This window comes from Rousettus aegyptiacus, unplaced genomic scaffold (genome assembly GCF_014176215.1).
Source record: "Rousettus aegyptiacus isolate mRouAeg1 unplaced genomic scaffold, mRouAeg1.p scaffold_m13_p_12, whole genome shotgun sequence".
NCBI lineage: Eukaryota > Metazoa > Chordata > Mammalia > Chiroptera > Pteropodidae > Rousettus > Rousettus aegyptiacus.
The window spans coordinates 54,902,000-54,922,404 of record NW_023416287.1 but is presented as its reverse complement, the minus strand read 5'-3'; the positions used below and the strand labels follow the sequence as shown (position 1 = coordinate 54,922,404).

General features: G+C 33.9%; 1 protein-coding gene across 2 annotated transcripts in view; it reads left to right on the top strand.

Moving 5' to 3' along the window:
- ADCYAP1 (adenylate cyclase activating polypeptide 1) overlaps positions 1-20,405 on the top strand; it is a 661,277-nt gene that overhangs the window by 144,673 nt on the left and 496,199 nt on the right. Inside the window, exon 7 of one of the 2 annotated variants that reach the window (XR_004953680.1) lies at positions 7,149-8,401. The exons of the other annotated variant lie outside the window; for it this stretch is intronic. The gene's annotated coding sequence lies outside the window, so the exon portion shown is untranslated. Of the gene's footprint in view, positions 1-7,148; positions 8,402-20,405 lie in introns of those variants that run through there. 2 annotated transcript variants of the gene reach the window in all.

Below are 20,405 nucleotides of genomic sequence, written 5' to 3'. Positions count from 1 at the left end.
TGCCAACTAATTTACCAGGCAATAGCTGGTAAAGTATGCTATAAAACCCTTTCCAGGGAAAAACTGGTAACTGTCTGTTCCCTCTGCTCTGAGCCCAGGGTGATAGCCATGGGAAATAGTAATGTTCTCATTTAATAACAGCTTCTTTGCTACAAGAAGTTCTGTGGGTGCAAGGCTTGTTGGCTTTCAGATCTAGATGATTTGGAGGCAAGTTCCTTGGATGGCAGTGTTAAAAGTTGGAGTTCTGTATGTGTGGTCCAAACCTTTTGCTTCTCAGAAGCAGGAACTTGGGGGGTTCCTTTTCAATTATAAGCTTCTGTGCCAGGGGTGAGATTTATGATGAGAGTATGTCTCAGCCTTTCCTACCTGTTTTCTTTATGGGTATTTTCTTAGTCACTCAGTGTGTAGGAGTCAATTAGTTCCTGGATTTCTCTCAGAGGGAATTGCTTCATGTGTAGCTGTATGCTCACTGCATCTGTGGGAGGAAGGAAATTCAGGAGTCTCTTATGTTGCTATCTTGGTGATGTCCTAGTCTAAAGCACTTTCTTAGTTTTTGGTTCTGCAAGATGCTCCAGATGTCCCACCCCTGGGAGAACACAATGTGAACATAAAGTCAGAGTTTGGGGTGATGCCTCTACAAGCCAAGGAAAACCAAAGATTTCCTGCAAACAATTAGAAGCTAGGTGAGAGGCATGGAACTAATTCTCCCTCACAGCCCTGGAAAGGAACCATGCCTGCTGACGCCTTGATCTGAGCTTCCAGTCTCCAGAATTGCGAGGCAATAAGTTCCTGTTGTTTAAGCCACTCAGTTTGTGATACTTTATTATGGCAATTCCTAACAGTTGGGTAAAGAGCATAAGATCTGGGTGCTAGGTGTGCTTGTTGCTGCAGAGATGTCATTGCTTCTAAGCCGCCTCAGTGTACAGGCTAGGAAATACATGTATGCATACTAACCCATGTGTGCATAAATTATGATTGTTTCTGCATCACTTTTGTTTTTGAAAGGTATTTTCAGTGAGCATAGAAATGTAGGTTGATAATTTCAGCACTTTAAAGATATTGCTTACTCCTTTCTGGCTCACATTGTTTCTGATAAGAAATTTACTATAACCTATATCTTTGTTTCCACTGTATGTTATATATTTTTATCTGCTTTTAAGAATATTTCTTTATTACTAGTTTTAAGCAATTTAATTTTCATGTGCCTCTGGTGTGTTTTACTTCTTTTTCTTTTTTTTTCTTTTCTTTTTGGCATTCAAGGTTTGTTGAGCTTCTATAGTTTTCATCGAATTTGGAAACATTGCCATTATTTCTTAAAAAAAATTTTTTTTATATAACCCTCCTCTTTCTGGTACTCTAAGTTTATGAGGCAACTTGAAATTGTTATCATGTCTTCAAGTTTACTAATATTTTCTTTTGCAATACCTATTCTAAAATTAATCTCATCCAAATTATTTTTTTCATTTCAGACACTTCAGTTTTTTGATTCTAGAAACTTGATTTGGGTCTCTTAAGTATCTTTATGTGTCTAATTAACAAGTGTGATTTTTTTCTAGCATTTGAACACAAATAACTGCTTTAATGTCCTTGTCTGTTAATTCATTTATCTGCATCATTTCTAGGTTGGTTTTGATTGGTTAATTTTTTTTCTCCTCATTATTTTCCTTTTTGAGTGTATGCTACCCATTGTGAATTTTTGCTTGTTAGATGTGGGATGTTTTTGTATTCTATTTTGTTTTGGTATGCCATTAAGTTACTTGGAGGCAGTAATACAGTCTTATTTTTAAGCTTGGCTAGGTGGAATCAGAACAATCTTGGCATATATTTTTTCCTCTATCTTTATTCTCTTGTTTATTTACTGAAGTCCTGCTTGTACTTTAAGATTCAGTTCAACATAACATCATTCTTGACTTTGCCAGGATGATTTGTATCTTTTCTTACTGCTTGAGATTCCCATTTAAAGTCACCAAGCCCCTCTATCTTCTTAACACTCTTCATACTTTGTGACAAATTATTTCAAAAGTTACTTCTTTCATGAAATTTATCCCCTAGCCAAAGTAGAATTAAAACCTCATTGTTTTGGATACTCTCTATATTCTGAAGACATTCTATCAGAGTACGTGTGACAGACTTAATTTTGCTTCTTCGTTGTAGGCCTCTCTCCATTTATTAGACTTTAATTTACATGAAGGCATTGAAGATTTCTCATTTTTTGTGATTTCAACGTTTGCTACTTACTGAGCATATTGTAGGAGCCTGATAAACGTTTGTTGAATAAATTTAGTGTTCTTAGCTTTGTTATATTTCCTTTAAGATCAAGTAGTTATATAAGATCATAGTTTTGTTTTTTTTAAAGTAATTCAAATTTTTCCATTTAAAATTTTATTATTAATTTATAATTTAATAGCATTATTATCAGAGTGTGTGGCCTATATATTTTACCCTTTAAAAATTAATTGAGTTTTCTCTGAAGCTGATACTGGAATTTAAAAAAATAGTAGTACTTTATATTACTTTATAGTAGCTCTTTAGAGTATTCTGAGTTGTAAAATTCTTTTGATTTGAAAAAAATTAGAAAACCTATTTTTTCTTAATAATGTAAGAATAGACTATTTTGGAAATATCTGTATTTTCTCTACCATTGGCTAATAATTTTTATGAACGCTTCTCTCAAGTTAGAAATATTGTAATCATAGTAAATAGTCATCTCTGTGTACACAGTATTCTCCTATTCCTCTAAAAGTACTTCTGTGAAATCTTCCGATAATTTTTAGTTATATTTTGCAGATTCGTTGTTTTTAAAATGCCAACACTTGTCAAGAATGAAAAGATCCAAAGTTTGAGAAAGGATTTAAAAGATAGTAATTGATAAAAAGGAACAAATATATGCAAATAATAGTAATATAATATCTATTGATTAGATTTAAACTACCTCAACTTTGATATATAGTCACAATTCACAGAAAGAGTAGAAGCAAAACTGTGAGTAAATAGTTGTTATAAAGGTCATACATCAAAGTCTGTATAGTATGTATTTAACTCTATAGAGTCTCTAGGCTTTCACTTAGAGTCTGTTTCTGCTTTAGACAAGGCATTAACAAACATTTAAAAAGTTGGTAGAGTTAATAAATAGTATAAAGAATTAAGGAAACATAGTGGCTTGCTTGACAGCAAAGGAAGAGATAGAAACCTATAATTATAGATACATAAAATTAGGATTTATCCATTTAGATTCTTCAGTATAGGACAATGTCCTTTGAGAGCATTATTATATTATTTTACTATATATTATTTATATATTCACATCTATTATTTTGTGATGTAATCATTTATAAAGATCACCCTGAAACATAAAGAAAGAATGATAGGGAAAAGATTAAATAAAGCTTAGCCTAATCTGGAAAACCTATCTTTGTAGGTTACTTTATTCTATAAGTGAGTTGCTATATAAGTGAGTTGCTGCACATGTGTATTCATATTGTGCCTCTTTCTATGCAATATGCACTCTACTTAGGAAGTCATTTCATTATGCTGTAGTTTGCAAACTTTCCCGCTGCCTTCACCCTTCTGGAGCTCATTCAAGTGGAAACAGACCGGGTTTGGTGACTTATAAATAGAGATGGGTCAACAGAGTCCATTAATAGCAAAACTGTCCTAAATCTCTGGAGAGGACTCAGATGAAATCACAACTTAAAATTTGTAAATATGGATAAGTTTCAAGTCGAAAACAAAATAACAAAAACATATATATCTTTATGCTTCTAATTGTAGGAGGAACAGAGAATATAACTGTCTTCTGTGTGGATGTTCTATTTTAAGCAATACAAATTCTTAGTATATTTTCTTGAACCACCGAAAATGGAACATTACAAACATTTAAGTTTGTACTTGAACTCTGGAGTGACCGAATTTTTAAAATTAGAGAATAAAATCTCATTAAAATGTAAGAAACGTTAAAAAACATAATAGGGAACATTTTAAAATCATGTTCAACATAGACTGCCATTGTAGGACATTTTATTAATAAAATAAATAAATTCTCTTACTTGATTCATCATTTCAATTACAGAGAGTAAACAAGAATTGTAGGTTTTGTACAACCCCTCCACCACACCTTACCCACACATATTTAAAAATGAAACCAAATATCCTTTTGGATTGCATTGTGTTGTATTGGGGTATTTTCCCCAGCAATAAACATAGTTAATACTCAACTCTAAGAATTCAATAAACATTTCTTAATTGGTTTAATTTTATTCTAGAAAGTATTTGTTTAATGAGATAGGTAAATATTTCAGTAGATCGAAGTATTTTAAATTGCCAAAACTGGGGTGGAATGTTTTGAGATCATCAAGTTCAATTGCCTCCTTTTACAGATAAGCAAACAACAAACATTAAGAGGCTGAGTGAGTTATCTTCAGTGTAAAGGCCAGTTAGTGGCAAGATAGAACTAAAACCCGTGCCTTGCATCTTAACTTCATGTTTTATACCCTATTGTTTAGTATTCTGGAATTTTCACATTGATTAGGCTAAAATTTGAAGACATACCTGTAACCATTTATATAATAGAATCATGATGGGTTATGAGTCAAGATGGTGAAATGAAACTATTTTATGATACTGCTTAGCTAGAATATTGTCAATTCTGTCAAACAAATGCAGTAGCAATTTAGTTTTCTCATGGAAGTTCTGGCAAAGGTGTGAAGGTCATTATGATTCAGTTCAGGTTACTTTTTTTCCTAGCTAAATGATGCCTCAAAATTTCCCTATTGTGGGATGGCTCACCTTTACATAGTCAGAAAAATGTAAGGGAAAGTGTGATTATTTTACCTTTACTTCTCAAACTTTTGGGGCTGGCTATATTTGAACTCTTGTTAGTAATTTTACCAAAAGGATAATGCTGTGTAATTGAACATGTATATATGTTTTTAATGATGTAGTGTCTTTGGTGAGTTTGCCACTGATTTGAAATATTTTAGACCATCTATGGTAATTTTCTTGACTTAAAATTAAATTCCTTCTAAATATGATTATAATTAGATTAGGTAATATAACTGAAATGAAATACTAATTTATGTGGACAATATCCTTTCTAAACCTTTTTAAAAATTTGACTTTTTTAATACTATCATATAGTGTTATGTTACCAGAAACACTTTTTTACAGATATTTGTTGAAATTTAAGGGACCATAAGAGTTAATATTTACTTTGAACATTTTCCCAACTAATGCGATTCATTTCATTTCCTCTGCATATCACAATTGCTATGAGCTCAGCCTACCTTCTAATTGAGTTACTTATTTAAAGGGTGAAATGGCTTCTTAATAACTTCTTTAATTATTTAGCTATTTAACAGAGCTTAATCTTCTTGTCTAGAAAATAGTGATGTTAAAACAGGTAGTGTGTGATCCTAAGTGCTGGCATTATTTCTAGTTAATGATAATAAGCTAGAATATCCAGTAATGCCTTCATATTTGTATTTAACTTGTTTTCTTTGCCTTTATGTTACCTCTGTTCAAAATTCAGAGCCCCAACATGTTGAAATAGGCCATCTTTAACCACAAAAAGCACAGCTTAGCCCCAGACTCATTTATTTTGAATTAGGCGAGGTTGGCACCATCCCTGCATAGATGAATGGCTGTTGACTAAATTGTGTTGTGTTCTTCTAAATAGGAAACAGCTTTTTCTCCCCCCTGAACAAACACTGTCACTTTTATTAGCAATCGTTAATGGTTAGACATGAAGCTGGCTGTTCTCTTTATGTTACCCCAGTGATTACGTATTCATTTACTATGTATGTATAACAAATAGGCTCCTTGTCTGTTATCCTTGTGATCATTTTCAGATAACAATCCACAGCCAGTTTGTTCCTGAACTCTGACCCTATTGCTTGTGTGGTATCATCCTCTTTGTTAATTCATTTCTTGATCACATAGCTCTTATGCCTAATATATTTTCATCATGCTCTGTAGCAAATTACCATTATTCTTATAGCCCAAAGCTCTTGTATTTATCTTCATCAGAGTCAGTTTGGCAGTGACTACATCAGCATAGAGTGATACAGTAACAAGGTTCTTAAACAGGATGGGGGAAGGAAATGCTGGGCCATATTCTTAGTTTTTACATCCCAGAGGCTTGGCAGGGAGAGATGCTATGCCCACTAAATCTGTTCACATCCAAGCGTTTTTAGAATCTTGGAATTTTTATGGGGTGGGGAGCTCTTCATAGTGTGGATCCATTGGAAAGCTGATAAAACAGATTGCTTGTAAGAAAGTCAATATAAAAATAGTCTGCAAGAATGCATGCCACCATCTGTGTTGTCTTATCTAGAAATTGTATCTGTCTCAGATTGACTTTCAAATTATTATGCTTATAAATATTAATTGATAGGAAGAAATTAGAAAAAGTGTAAAAGCATGTCTGTGAGTATTATATACGTATACATATATATTTAACACATACACAGTTTTGGATGAGAATTTCCTCTGTCTTGGCAGAAAAATTTAATTTGAAGTTTCCTTTTGAAATGTGTATTAATTAAAGTACATGTAAGAGTTTTAAATATATTCTCTTTTGTGATAACAGTTTTGTAAGTGAAAGGTTAACCATGGAGACATATGTCAACCAGAGCATCCTCAGTGACTCACAAAAGCACTCAGAAATACATTTGCTTTTGGATAATATTTGAATGTGTACATGATATACAGCTACCATATATCATGACATGAAAATAGAAGTAGACATTATTTATTAAGTGAAGAAGAAAAAACAAGGCTGACATGGCATAAAGGAAAAGCTTTACTTAACCAAAATGAACTAGTAATTAAAGGAAAACAAACAGGTAAATATGATTATATTTGGCTCAAGTTGCTGTTCTAGTCAAAGTGAGTCATAATTGTCTTTTTAAATGCCCTTTTTTTTGGATGAGAAATCAGTAGGACAAATTCTCTTTGGCTGACTTATCAACATCGAAGCTCTACGCCTGGAGAAAATCTCTCTGCAATCTAGTTACTCAATAGTTTTTATGAGTTTTCCCATGCTTTTTTTTTTTATTTTAAATTAAAATGGTTTTCTTTAATATACTATTTGTAGGAGGAAAATATTTGAAAATGAAGTTCTATAATCTTCTGGTCTTTTCTTCACATAGTTTAATTTCCTACATCGTGAAAAGTACTTTTAATTGGACAACTTAGAGAAGACAGTTCTGGGAGTAGCAGAATGGAATACAGAGACTAGAACATCCACGCAGTCTTCTTCAGTTGTTTAGATGGAAGCAAGTGAACCAGATCAAAGGTTAATCCCTCTCAGCCCTTTTTTTTCCCCATCTACTATCATGTATTTAATGAATGGTTAGATTACTAGTAGACTTAGCATGGGTTTAGGGGTTAACAGTTCCCTATTGAATATTGATTCAATTGTGCCAGGAAAGACTACCCATCCAAAAGAATTTCCCCTACTTGGATAGAATCCTTTGAAAATGGGGACAAAACTTTTAGTTCTACAATTAGAGTTGAAGTCTAAAGAGGCAGCATTGCAAACAACTTATACTAATGTTAGGGTGACTAGTTAAGTCAGCTCTTAAAAGCAGATTTAGAGGAAAGAGACATACATACTGAGAGCATGAAAACCTTATGTAGTTGAAGGAAGCAGTTAAGGGGCCGTAGTGGGTAAAGTGTGCTAAAAGGGAGCCTGAGATACCTTGATAAATATGTATATGATTAGCAATTTCTGATATGTACTCTCTGGTCAGAAAAATGAGTAAAAAATTTTCACCAAATAGATTGGTGTGTATGTGTGTGTGTGTGTGTGTGTGTGAGCATGTGTGTGTGCTCCAGGCAGGGTATCTCTGTGTAAACAAGTTAAGAAAATGCTTGTCCAGAACAAATCATTCCTCCTGCGGTAAACCCAGGACATATGACACAACAGGTGGGATAAGCTGCTCAAGAGTCTAAAACATCATCTCTTAACCTCTATTAGATGAGGTCTCTGCTTCATTTGTGTACACCTGGGGACAGTAGTGTGACACTGTGGTAGGAAATATTCCTCATCTTCTACATGCCTGTGTCCAGGCCTGCAGAATAATCTGGAGGGCACCTGCAACAGAAGTAGGAGTATTAGCTTGTTCTTGGCCTGCTTTGAGAAATATCTTTTACTGGTCCAGTGGTTCTTCCTGAATTATCTCATACCTAACCTTCATCCTGATTTCTGTGATTATGATAATGGCAGCGGTCTCTAGCCTGGCTATGCATTAGAATCACTTGAATTTTCACAAATGCTTAGGTTTTGAGTCCCCTGCAACCTGGACTTTTTTTTAAAGTTCATAGCTAATTCTGTTTGTAGTAAGGGTGAAAATCATTGTGTTTGTTTCTTTTTAAGGTATAGGTGAAACAAATTCATAATATCCATGGATAATATCTTAGTTACTGAAAAGATAAAAATTATAATAATATTTTGAAATAATGTCTATGAAAGGTATTTTTGTATCTAAGAGTATTAAAGTTTATTTTTAAATTGTGGCAAGTTTAATGAAAAAAAAATCAAGACAATTTAGTTAATTGACTATGGAAGGAAAAACCTACACATATAGGTTTTATATAACTATAAGATATATATAATACTTGTAGAGGGAGTAACAATTTCATATTTTGATAAACTAAAGATGCCTTAGGTTGAAGTCATTAAGTGTTAGCACTATTGAAAGCCACTAATTGCCATTAAACTTGGTATTTCACTTTATAAATGTGATGTGCTTAAACTAATGTGTTTCAATGAGATTATTATGTGAAAGAATATGACATATGTCCAGAAAAACTTGCTAGCACTTTCTTTTATTTTTACTGCTGGTCAAATGCCTTCAGAAAAAGAAGTGCTTAAAAATACATTTAATAAAGCCTGAAAAAAATTTAAAGATAAGAAGTAGATATATACAGTGTGAAAAAATATATATTAAATTTAAATATTCTACCAACGTAAAATATTTATAAGGTGATATTTGACTTAGGGCAATGAGGTAAAGTGGGCAGGGTAGGGGAAAATCGCATATTTAGGTAGTTTCCAATTTTTTATTATATGCATGAGGCTCTTTTTTTTCTGTATTTAGGATTTTTTTTTAAGAACAGATAACCAGATTTGAGTTTATTGAGTAAAAGGCTAAGAACATTTTTTTAAAAATTATTTTTTTTTTATGGTGACATTGGTTAATGAAATCCAGTAAGTTTTTTTGACTCTTAAAAACCTCTTGCTATATAGATTTCCCCAAAGATTTTCTGACTTACACTTATATTAGCCACATGTGGAAAGGTCTGTTTCATGGCAACTTCTCCGTGGGATACTAGACCCAGAGGTGAGGCAGTACAGTTGTCCCTCGGTATCTGTGGGGGAATGGTTCCAGGACTCCCTCAGATAGCAAAATCTGTGGATGTTCAAGTCCCTCATGTAAAATGGTGTAGTTTTGTGTATAACCCACTCACATTCTCATGTATACTTTAATCATCTCTAGATTACTTGTAATACCTAATACAGTATAAATGCTATGTAAATAGTTGTTACACGGCATCATTTAGGGTAGTGGTCCCCAACCTTTTTGGCACCAGAGACCAGTACTTCTATGAGAATCTAATGCCTGATGATCTGAGGTGGAGCTGAGGCAGTGACTCTAGCACTAGGGAATGGCTGTAAATATAGATGAAGCTTTGCTTGCTCGCCGTTCGCCTCCCGTTGTGTGTCTCAGTTCCTAATAGGCCACAGACTGGTTACAGGTCTATGGCCCAGGAGATGGGGACCCCTGAGTTAGGGGATAATGATAAGAAAAAAGTCTATATGTGTTCAGTACAGACACAACCATCCTAGGCCTAACTATATACTACACATCAGTAACAATGTGACATTAGCGGATGTGGCACCTGTGGGTACAGAGGACCAAATTATAAGGAGGACTTTTTTTTTTGCAGCCTCCATTTAATGTTTCTGTTCTTTACTTTCTTGACAAGGGTCAGCTCTGCTTGTTGACAACATTGAAGGAGCTGACGAGGCTTTCTCTTATTCACCTTCCAGTAGTATAGCTCTATTTTAGAATACAGACTTTGTTTAGGTGTTATTGCTTTCTTTAAATCTTTTTCAATGAGTGTGAAAGTTTGTGGAAAGTTGTATGTGAATGTGGTCCACATTAAATTTTTATTATTAATTTTGAGAACTGTGTATGTGTGAGGGTATATACTTGTACATATACATATATGTTGAATATGTTTTCTAAAATATTTTTTAAAAATTTGGAGAAAGAGTTTTGGGTAGTCACTCTACTTCATTTTTATTGAAGTACTTATACTTAGGTTCTTAAGTACTATCATTTTGAAAGAAAAATATATCTATTTTATTACCATAGTCATGGGACTGAAAAACTAATAGTGTTTGCTAGTGTTTTAGACATGTTGATAAATAACTTTTCATTGAATTTAAGTCAAGTTTTATTTTTTTTTTAATAGAGTCCAGGAACATATCAGGTAGCTTATTTTACTTTTCTCAAAGAAAAAGATCTAAGACACTTTTCAGAGTTTCTATAGTACTGCATAATCTTTCTGCTGTTTTATTTCATCTCAATGGCTGGACTTGTTTTAACTTTAATCACATCAATCACTTGAAAAATACCTTATATTTCTTTCGACCTCATAGTACTTATTTGAAATTTAAGTTGTCCCTTCCCAGGCCATTTGTCTGATGACTATTTTTTTTTTCCTTGAGTGAATATTTCTAATACCCAGCCCCGATACTAGTGAGATTATTTTGATCAGTGTCACTTAACTGTCACTTAGCTTTTTGCCTAGTCTGTGCACTGAATACAATTTTGGCTTTTCCTAACATGTAACTTACTAATAGGTCCTGGTTCCCAAACATCTTTTCTCCACCAAAATCTTTACTGCATTTTATGAGCTTGCTCTGATTGCTGTACATCTCATTCTTCTATATAGTTGATCATTACTTTTATTCGTTTTTACATATGTATCTGTGAAGAGTGAAAAAGGTTAGACATTTTGAATTGTTTTCCTGGCAGAAAAGATAAATTTTTAATATTCTGTTTTCTTAGTTTCATCTTTTTATATCAATGGTATGTGTGAGTTGGTAGTTGTGTGTGAAGGCTGTGGTTCCAGGGCAATAATATCATTTTAGAATACATTTATGACATTGTTTACTTATGATACTGAAACTGTTGGACAAATCACAGAGAACATCTATTCAAACAATTCTCTACTTTTCCTGTCACAGCACATTTAGAGGATACACCGCAGTCACATCAGTAACAGTGGTCAGTATAACAGGTCCCAACCTAGGACAGAAATGGGTATGGTTTTTATAAATAATCTGAAAAAGGCCTGTGGAGATGTCAGTCTTAATTCAAATTGCTGAACCAACACTCTCATTTTAGAGTGGAAGGCATTGGGTTCACTAGTCTGTAAACTTTATATCTGTGTTGTATATCCTGAAAATCTTGCATAGTAGTTGCTCAATAAATATCTATTGAATAAATAAAGATTATACTGGGGTACGGAACAGTGAGTGATTTAGCAAAGTCAAATGGCTAGTAAGTTTTATGGCTGGGATTTCTGATTGTTTCCTCATTCTTTTGGTCAATTCTGTTCTGCTTTATAAGGAGAAGAAACACGAACTCTTCTTGCTGATAGCCATTCACTTTCTGTCATTTAAAAATTTTCCTTGCTAGCTGAGAACTCTAATAATAACAGCAGCAGCAACAAATACCGAAATAGTGCTTTCTATGTGTTAGACACACTAATAGTCTTTATAACAATGCTATTACTATTAATAACACTAGGTACTATTACCCCCAGTTTATAGATAATGAAATTAAGTGAGGCATAGAGAGATTAAATAACTTGACTGAAGAGACAGCTAGTAAGTTGCTATGTCTCATACTGCCATTGCTACTCCAATATTCAAACACATTTTGGGACTCTTATCTGTATATGCCTTCTTAAACTTGGTCTATATAAACACTTGAAAGAGAAGAGCTTTTTACTCATTTATTAATTTGTTAAATATTTATTGGGCATGTGTCCTTTGCCAGAACTTGAGCTAAGTGGTAGGGGGAAAGAATGAATATGTAGTGCCTATTATTAAGTAAAAGGCAGAATATAAATGATTATATTAGAACATATGTGTTACCATAGAAGTATTCATTTATTCAAATATTTGAGAGCTTGTGGTGCATCAGGCACTGCGTGCTAGATATTTTTGGAAAATCAGTGATTAAGAGGCAGTGTCTGCTCTCAACAAGATTTTAGCTAATAGGGTCACTGGCACATAAGCAGTTAAACTGTAATATAATACACGTTATAATGGTGGTATGCATAAAGTTCATTGGGAATATTAAGATGGTGTCCTCAAGTCTTCTGAGGACATTTGAAGCCAATTTATTTGTGGGGATGGTGTTGGATTCTGTCCTGAAAAGAGTTAAAATTTGAGTGGATAAATTAAGAAAGAGAGTTCAAAGCAGAGGCACAAAACTGTGACAACATGAGTATTACTGAGGTATGAGGGTGGAAAGGAAAATGAGGGTCGGGTTATGAAGAATCTTACATATCATGTGAAGGACTTTTCTGCTTGGGTCACTATTTTCCGCCATCTGATATCCTATCCTGGGATCCTGATCATACCCTCCAAATCTTTTGTCTTTGGATTTCTTCTTACCTTGTATACACTATTTGCTTACTTCTCTTGGCCTTACTTGAGTTTCTTGGTCTTTGTCTTTGATTTGTCTACAGCTTAGTACAATGTGTCCCTTTTCTGCTTGGAGCTCCTGAATCTGGGTTAGACATCTTGGAATTCCCCAGGAAGTAAGAGAGTTACATGCATGGCAACTAGGGGAATTCTTTCCTTTTGGAAAGAGTTAATTAACTAGGAATCATCTTTTTAATGCACAATGCATTGGCTAGATCATGGTATCTTCTCAAGTGTGCACCAATTCAGTGTTCATTTCTTGCCCCAATTTCTGCTCTTTTGAGTAATTTCCTTATCTCAAATTAGGCAGTAGAATTTTTTTTTCTGTAATTTTACAGGGCAGTAATACATACACAGTTATCTCTGGTAATAATTGAACAAATATGATGGCCAAATATCTTTATGACAATAAAATCATGATGTTAAATTTCCCCCTAACGTTTGATGATTAGAGTGTTTATAACATAATCGCCTATTTCTTCTTTTCTGGATTCCCTGTCACTTACTTTTTGTTAATTTTCCACTTTCATCTTCTAGAATTTTCCTTGTAATTTCTGTATAATGTTATACTTATGATTTTAAAGTAGCATATGAGATTTTTTTTTGAAATGTATGCCTCTCAAATTATCCTTCTGTGTTTCTTTGCATAAAAACTGGGGCGACATTTGCAACAATGTGAATGGACATTGAGGGTCTTATACTAAGTGAAATAAGTCAAAGAAACACAAATACTGTATGATTTTATCTATGAGGAATTAGAAACAAACAAACAAACACAAAAAAACAAAACACGAAACTCATAGATATAGATTGGTGGTTGTCAGAGGCTGAGGGTAGGGGTTGGGTGAAATGGGTCAAGGTGGTCAAAGGTAAACTTTCAGTTACAAAAATAAGCCTTGGAGATGTAGTGTACAGCATAGTGATCATAGTTAATAATACCATATTACATAGTTGAAAGTTGCTAAGAGAGTAGATCTTAAAAGTTTCCAACACGAGAAAATAATTGTAACTGTGTGGTGATGGATGGTAATCAGGCTTATTGAGGTGATTATTTCACAATATATACAAATATCAAATTATTATTTTGTACACCTGAAATTAGTATAATATTTATGCCAATTGTATTGCATTTAATCTTTTCGGCTCTAAACACTATTAGGTACACTATTAAATACATTTTTTGTGAAATTCTGTTTTGGCATTTAAAAAGGAAGAGTTTTGGTGAGAACTTATAGTGTAAAAGAAATAAGTTAGGGAATTTAATAAAATGTAGCTGAGATACTGATATCTATGAGCTTAGAATTAGGGGTTTGTGGCCTAAGGATCGTAGATTCTTCTTCTTACATAATCAAAATTATACAATCACTTAACTTTCTGATAAAGTAAAGATTGCTTAGATTTCTAGGTTCTGGATGGAGTTACGGAGTATAATATATTTGAAAAATAGTACATATAGGAACAGGATTATAAAAAAATTCTATTCCTTTTTAGTGGAAACCAAGAAAGAAAACTAAGTATCTCAGTCCATGTTCAGATGCAACATTCAGTGATTAGTTCACACATAATTATTGTAGAATTCTTTTTACCAGATCTACATAACAATGGTTAGCCTTGTTTAAAAGATAGCTGGAAATTCAAATTCTATCCTGAGCAGTACAGTTTGGTGTGAAGAACATTTTATTTGTAGTCAGATGTGTTAGGCTCTATTTTTGCCTGTGTAACCTATGAAAAGTCCTTCGGTATCTCTGGGCCTTTTCTTCACATCTGTGAAATAAAAAGTCAAACTAATGACTCTTATGGAACAGAAAGATTCCGCAAGTATATCCAAGAAGGAAAGGGAGGTGTTAGTGGTGGAAGACAGCATTCCTATGCCTCTGGCCCCCTGAAGAAAACACAAACATGGTGAGGGCAATACACTCCCTCCTTAGGTTTGGCATCCAAACAACATAACATTAAAACAAAGAGCTAGCCTATTGTTCTTGAGGTTCCAGTGATGAAATATTTTCCTCAAGCATAAATTCCCATTTTCTTCAAAAAATTCCTCAAGCTTCTTAGATTTTATATTAAAAACTTAAAATATCTTACACTAATTTTTATATTTATACTTTTGCTAAAAAGAAGATGCATCTTATTTATTAGCTCTTAGTACTTGACTTTTGTCAAAATGCAAATTATTATTGTTTAGCCGTGATCATTAAAATAAACCCATTTGCAACAAAACACTCCACTGAATGCCTAGACTAAATTATTATGTAATGAGAAGAATGACCATGGGATGAGTCCCACAGTGATATCATCAAAAGAATTTAAGGCTATAAATACCTGGCTATCAAGGGGCCAAGTAGTTAAGTAAATTTAAATGTATTTATGCATTTGCTGGGGTGATATGCTGGTACATCATTTTTTTTTTTTTTACTGGTTTAACATTTTCTAATTTAAGATGAAGGCCAAGTAAGAATATTGCTGCAATGTCACAGTGTATAATTATTGGGCAGCCAGAAGCAATTTTTAAAGCAAATTTCACACTATCTCTGAGACTAGTGTCATTCATTGCTAGTTTGAATTAGTTTGTGAAAGTTATTTATATATCAGATGCTTTAAATTAATGAGAGATAGCATTTCATTAATAAATTAGGTCTGGAAATTTAAGTTTGCAAGGGTGATATAGCTACAAATAGATATGTTAAACAAAGATAAAAATTTAGATTTTTATTTTCTTTTGTGACAATTTACTTATAAATTATTTTCACCTTTTGTGTTGTGTGTTTCTCTCTCTCTCTCTCTCTCTCTCTCTCGCTCTCGCTCTCGCTCTCTCTCTCTCTCTCTCTTTCTTTTTTTTTTCATTAAGACCTTAAGATTAGCTTTAAATATCCATTGGAAAACAAGTAGCATGATTGAACTTCTCTGTTATCTCTTGCTTTCCACACCAACTCAATCAATTCCATTTGTGCCTTCTATGCCAGTTTTTCTATTGACATCCTTGACTCCATTTCCTATAACAACATTTAAGTAACTCTTGGCTGCAGCCTTCGTAGTTTTAAGAGGGGAACCTCCATATTCCTGAGCAATGTAAGGAGCAATAAATGACAAGGACAATCCTAACATCACTACTCTTTACTGTGTAATCTTATTTATATATTTGTTCTTATAGAGTACCTTGGACAAGATAATGTTAGGCTGATTTTTCAAGAATCCAAGCAGAATTTGGGGATGGGATCATGGCACCACAGGCAGGGCTTAAACAATATGCATGGTCAGCTGGCAGAAAGCTGGAAAGAGCAAGGTTATTATAAGACCGAAGATAAATAAAGGATTGTTTAGAAGCAGGATCTACAGATAAGGAAGTCTGCGGTTTGGTTAGCAGGCAAACTCAAGCCAAGAGTTTTCAGTGAGCAAGATGGACGGCTCCCAGGGCCACCTCCGAATGCAGGTGTTTGCACTAATAGCTGCCTCTGGCAGCCCAGGTATGGACAATGGTAGTTCTTGGGTCAGTAACTACAGGCTTGAAGTGGATTTGAAGTTGATAATAATTAGTGAATGATTCTTTGCATGAACTGTAGAAGTACAATAGTCAGTATATTATAACTAATGCATAACTTGCAGTTTTATGGTTGAACAATTAAGCTTGGCCTCAAGGATTGGAAAGGTGTGATAGTGTCTTATAGACCTCCGTGGAATCTGGGAAGCAGTAGGTCAAGATGGTTAAGAGTGCAGGCATTCCTGGCTTTGAATATCAGCTCTACTTCCTAGTTATCTGAGTTACTTACTCTTCCCAAGGCACAATATCTATATCATGAATACACTCCATTTATAACACATGAACGATAATAACAGTACTGACACTGGAGGATTCTCAAGAGAATTAAATGTTAGTATTTATTATTACAACAACAATAATAACTAATAATAATTGTAGTATATGGCATTTACTATATAATATAATCTTATTCATTCTACTAAACCGAATGGCCATACCATCACATGAACCTGAGGATCCTGGTGAATGTCTTAAGTATGCCAGGCTTGTTTGTATAAAAAGCTTTATAAAAGTTAATGGACACTAATTCTTACATCAGAGAAGTGTGGTAAAGCCTCTATGCTTTGGCTTGTATGAAAACCACTATTAAAATATTTAATACAAATTAAAAATCAGAACTTCAAATCTAAAGGTATAACTATGTCTAGTTCCTTGAATGACCAAAGCTAAGATTGGCAGCTTCAATTTAGGAATGTGTGTGGTGATCTCAGATGCACTTATTTTAGTCTTGGTTCTTCTTAATCTTGTAATGAAATACTTTAAACAAGCTATTTAGGTCTACTGTACAGTAATACAGTATTTGAATGAGCTGAGTGGAAATAGTTTGCTATAAAAACTCGTGATTCCAATAACTAGTTGTATGTGACTGTGAGATGTGTGTATGTGTATGAGAGAGGGAGGGAGGGAGTCGGGGGTGGGGAGAGAGAGAGAGAGTGACACACACACACACACACACACAGAATTATATAATGAAGAGTTGTCAGGATTTTTTTTGAAACAGAATAGCTTAAATTTGAATTTCTGAACAGAAACTTACTTTACCTGAGCAAATCACTGAACTTCCTCCAACCTCTGATCCTGCCTCAGCAAAATGTAGATAATATTTATTTTGAGAGTTGTTATGAAATTAGAGATGACATATAGTAAGCATTCAATAAATGGCAGCTATAATTATTTTCATTAAATTAATGTACAAATTCAGCCAGTTATTTGTACCAAATTTGTTTATATTAAAAATTCTCTCCTTTTGTGGTTTTGCCAGAGGTTAAATTTATTCCTTTAAAGAGCCTTCTTTAATGATGGCCTTGATTTTTAAAGTTAAAATGTTTTTAGTTTATTTGATTTAAATATGTAAGTGTACATTCCCCTACTTTTTGATGATATTTTTAATTGAAATCTTAATAGTTGCTTTTAGACATTTCCATAAACAATGTTTACACTTTATTGCTTTTTCAGGTCACATGACAGTACATATTTGTATGTTGTAACTGAAAAGTCCACATGGGTATTGAATTTAAACAGGCTGTTCTTTTCATTAACTTTTACATTTTATGTATTATTACATTTAAATGAACTTCTCCTTTAATAAAAGTCTTAAAAAAATAAACTTCTTTGTCCCAGGAAAAACACATTTTCCTTCGTGGGATGAATCACTGTGGACTGATTCATCTTCCTCTCAGGGCGGAAGCTCGGTCTAGTGGTTCAAGCTGTGATGTGTGAGTCAGTTGTTCTGGTTCCATTCCCCTTTGGCTCTTCAGTAGTTGGTTAATTCCCTTGTCCAATGGTGATGCCACCTCCCCATGTATACTTCACAGGGGGACTGTCAGAAGTGATTAATTTTTGCTAGGGAGAGTGGGGAATGGGATGATGGGGACAAGTGAAAAAAACATTAGTCTTCATTTAAAGCAACACATTCAGTCGTTACTTTTTCCCCTGGATCAATGTTGACTTCAGGGATTCAGTGGTAAATGAGAAGCGGTTGGATACTGGGACTTCAACTGCTGACCAGAGGAGATAATTACCTATATATATCCCTTCTCCAATAGTAGCACTGAAATGACTTAATAGGCAGTGAGGATTGATTACTAATCTGAAGCTTGGAGGCCTGTTAAAGCTTTTATTACAATGATATTTTTTCTTTTAAAAACCATTTAACTGAAGCTTTTCTCAGTATAGTTTTATTCTCTGACAGAAGGGGTATGCAGGGCTAATAGCAAACATATTGTTAGTATTTTATATTGCTCGGTAAGCTTTCAGTTCAAAACAGGCTATAGATTTTACATTTAGCATATAGAGTAAGGTGAGTTTTAAAGAAAACTGCACGTCATTACACAGGTATTTGCAAAAGAATCCATAAAAAGAAGAGATTTTCTTTAAAGGTACATCGGTAGAATTATCAACTCAGCATTAGAATAAACTAGTTATCTATTTATTAAATAAAGGTATGCCAAAGTACTCTTCAAAGTTTCATGGCTTGGTATTTTTGTTTATTTAAACATAGAGGCAAAGTATTAGAAGTCAGTTTATGTACATGCACTTTTTTGTCAAATGATTATTTAATTTTTCTCCAACTCTGGGCTCTTTGGATGTTAATATGAATATATATTTTTTCTCATGGTATTTTCCCTATCTGTACCGTTTGCAGGGGTGCTTTCATCAGAGCCTTAATTTTTATTGTGTCTTAGTCTGGATTCTTCTAGGAGACCCTAAGACAAGGACTTGAGTATAATCAGTTTATTTGGGAAATGATTCCAGACAATAAAGGAATGAGAAAGGGAGACAGAGAAGAGAAGGAAGTCAAGAGTGTTATCAATCAAGTTACTGCAGTGTGTGGCTGCAGCCCAATCTGACTGGGGATCTCTGAGCCCAATCTGACTGGGGATCTCTGACTGAGATACACGTAGAACATGCCTCAGAGTTATCCTCACAGAGGGGCAAGGAAGCTGAAGTATGATCCCTAGCCAGAAGTGGCTGAGGGCTATTTCCTGAGGCCTTAACTATCTTACAGCTTGCCCATGCATAGGTAGAACATGCTCCCATGTCTGGAAAAAACTTGCAGGCAAGGAGACACAGGTGTTCCTAAGCAGTCTTCAGTGTAGGAGGTGGTGCCAGGGGAATACAAGCAGGCATTGACACAGTCTGCCACGTAGTCTTTCCTTCTTAGTTACTTTTATCCAGCAGAAATTTCTCCCAGGTTTCTGACAATACATTTGTCTCGTTTCTTTCTTTGGAAGTATTGCCAAATTAGCTGCTTCTTCTGTTTTTTTTTTTTTTTTTAAAAACTAATTGTGGCTAATATACATAACAAAATTTACCACATTAACCATTTCTAAGTGTACAGTTTAGTGGCATGAAGTATATTTACAATGTTGTACAACCATCACCACTATCAATTTCCAGAACTTTTTCATCATTTCAAACTGAAACTGTACCCATTAATCAATAACCCCCATTCCCCTCTTCTGAGGCCCTGGTAAGCACTATTCTAATTTCTGTCTCTATGAATTTGACTATTCTAGGTATCTGATATAAGTGGAATTGCATAATATTTGTCCTTTTGTGTCTGGCTTATTTCATTTAGTATAATGTTTTTAAGGTTCATCCATGTTGTGACATGAATCGGAATTTTATTCCTTTTTAATATTCCATTGTATGTACACACCACATTTTATCTGTTCATCTGTTGATGGACACTGGGTTGTTTTCATCTTTAGCTATTGTGAATAATGTTGCTATGAACCCTGGTGTACAAATATATATTCAGGTCCCTACTCTCAATTCTTTTGGTTATGTACGTAGAAGTAGAGCTTATGTTTAATTTTTGAGGAAACTGTCATACTATTTTCCATGGCAGCTGAACCATTTTACATTCTCACCAGTCAACAAAGATTCCAATTTTCCCACATCTTCATCAACACTTGTTATTTTATGTATTTTTTAATGAGAGCCATTTTAATAGGTGTGAAGTGATATTCTATCTCATAACTTACATTAACCTTACTTTATCTCTATTCTTTGAACATCTTTGGTTCAGAGCAAAGCACACATTAAAATCTTTATGTAAAATTAGTTGACCTAAAGTGTTCTTTTAGCTAAACTTTTACTTTTTCTGTCATAAATTGATAAAGTACCATTACT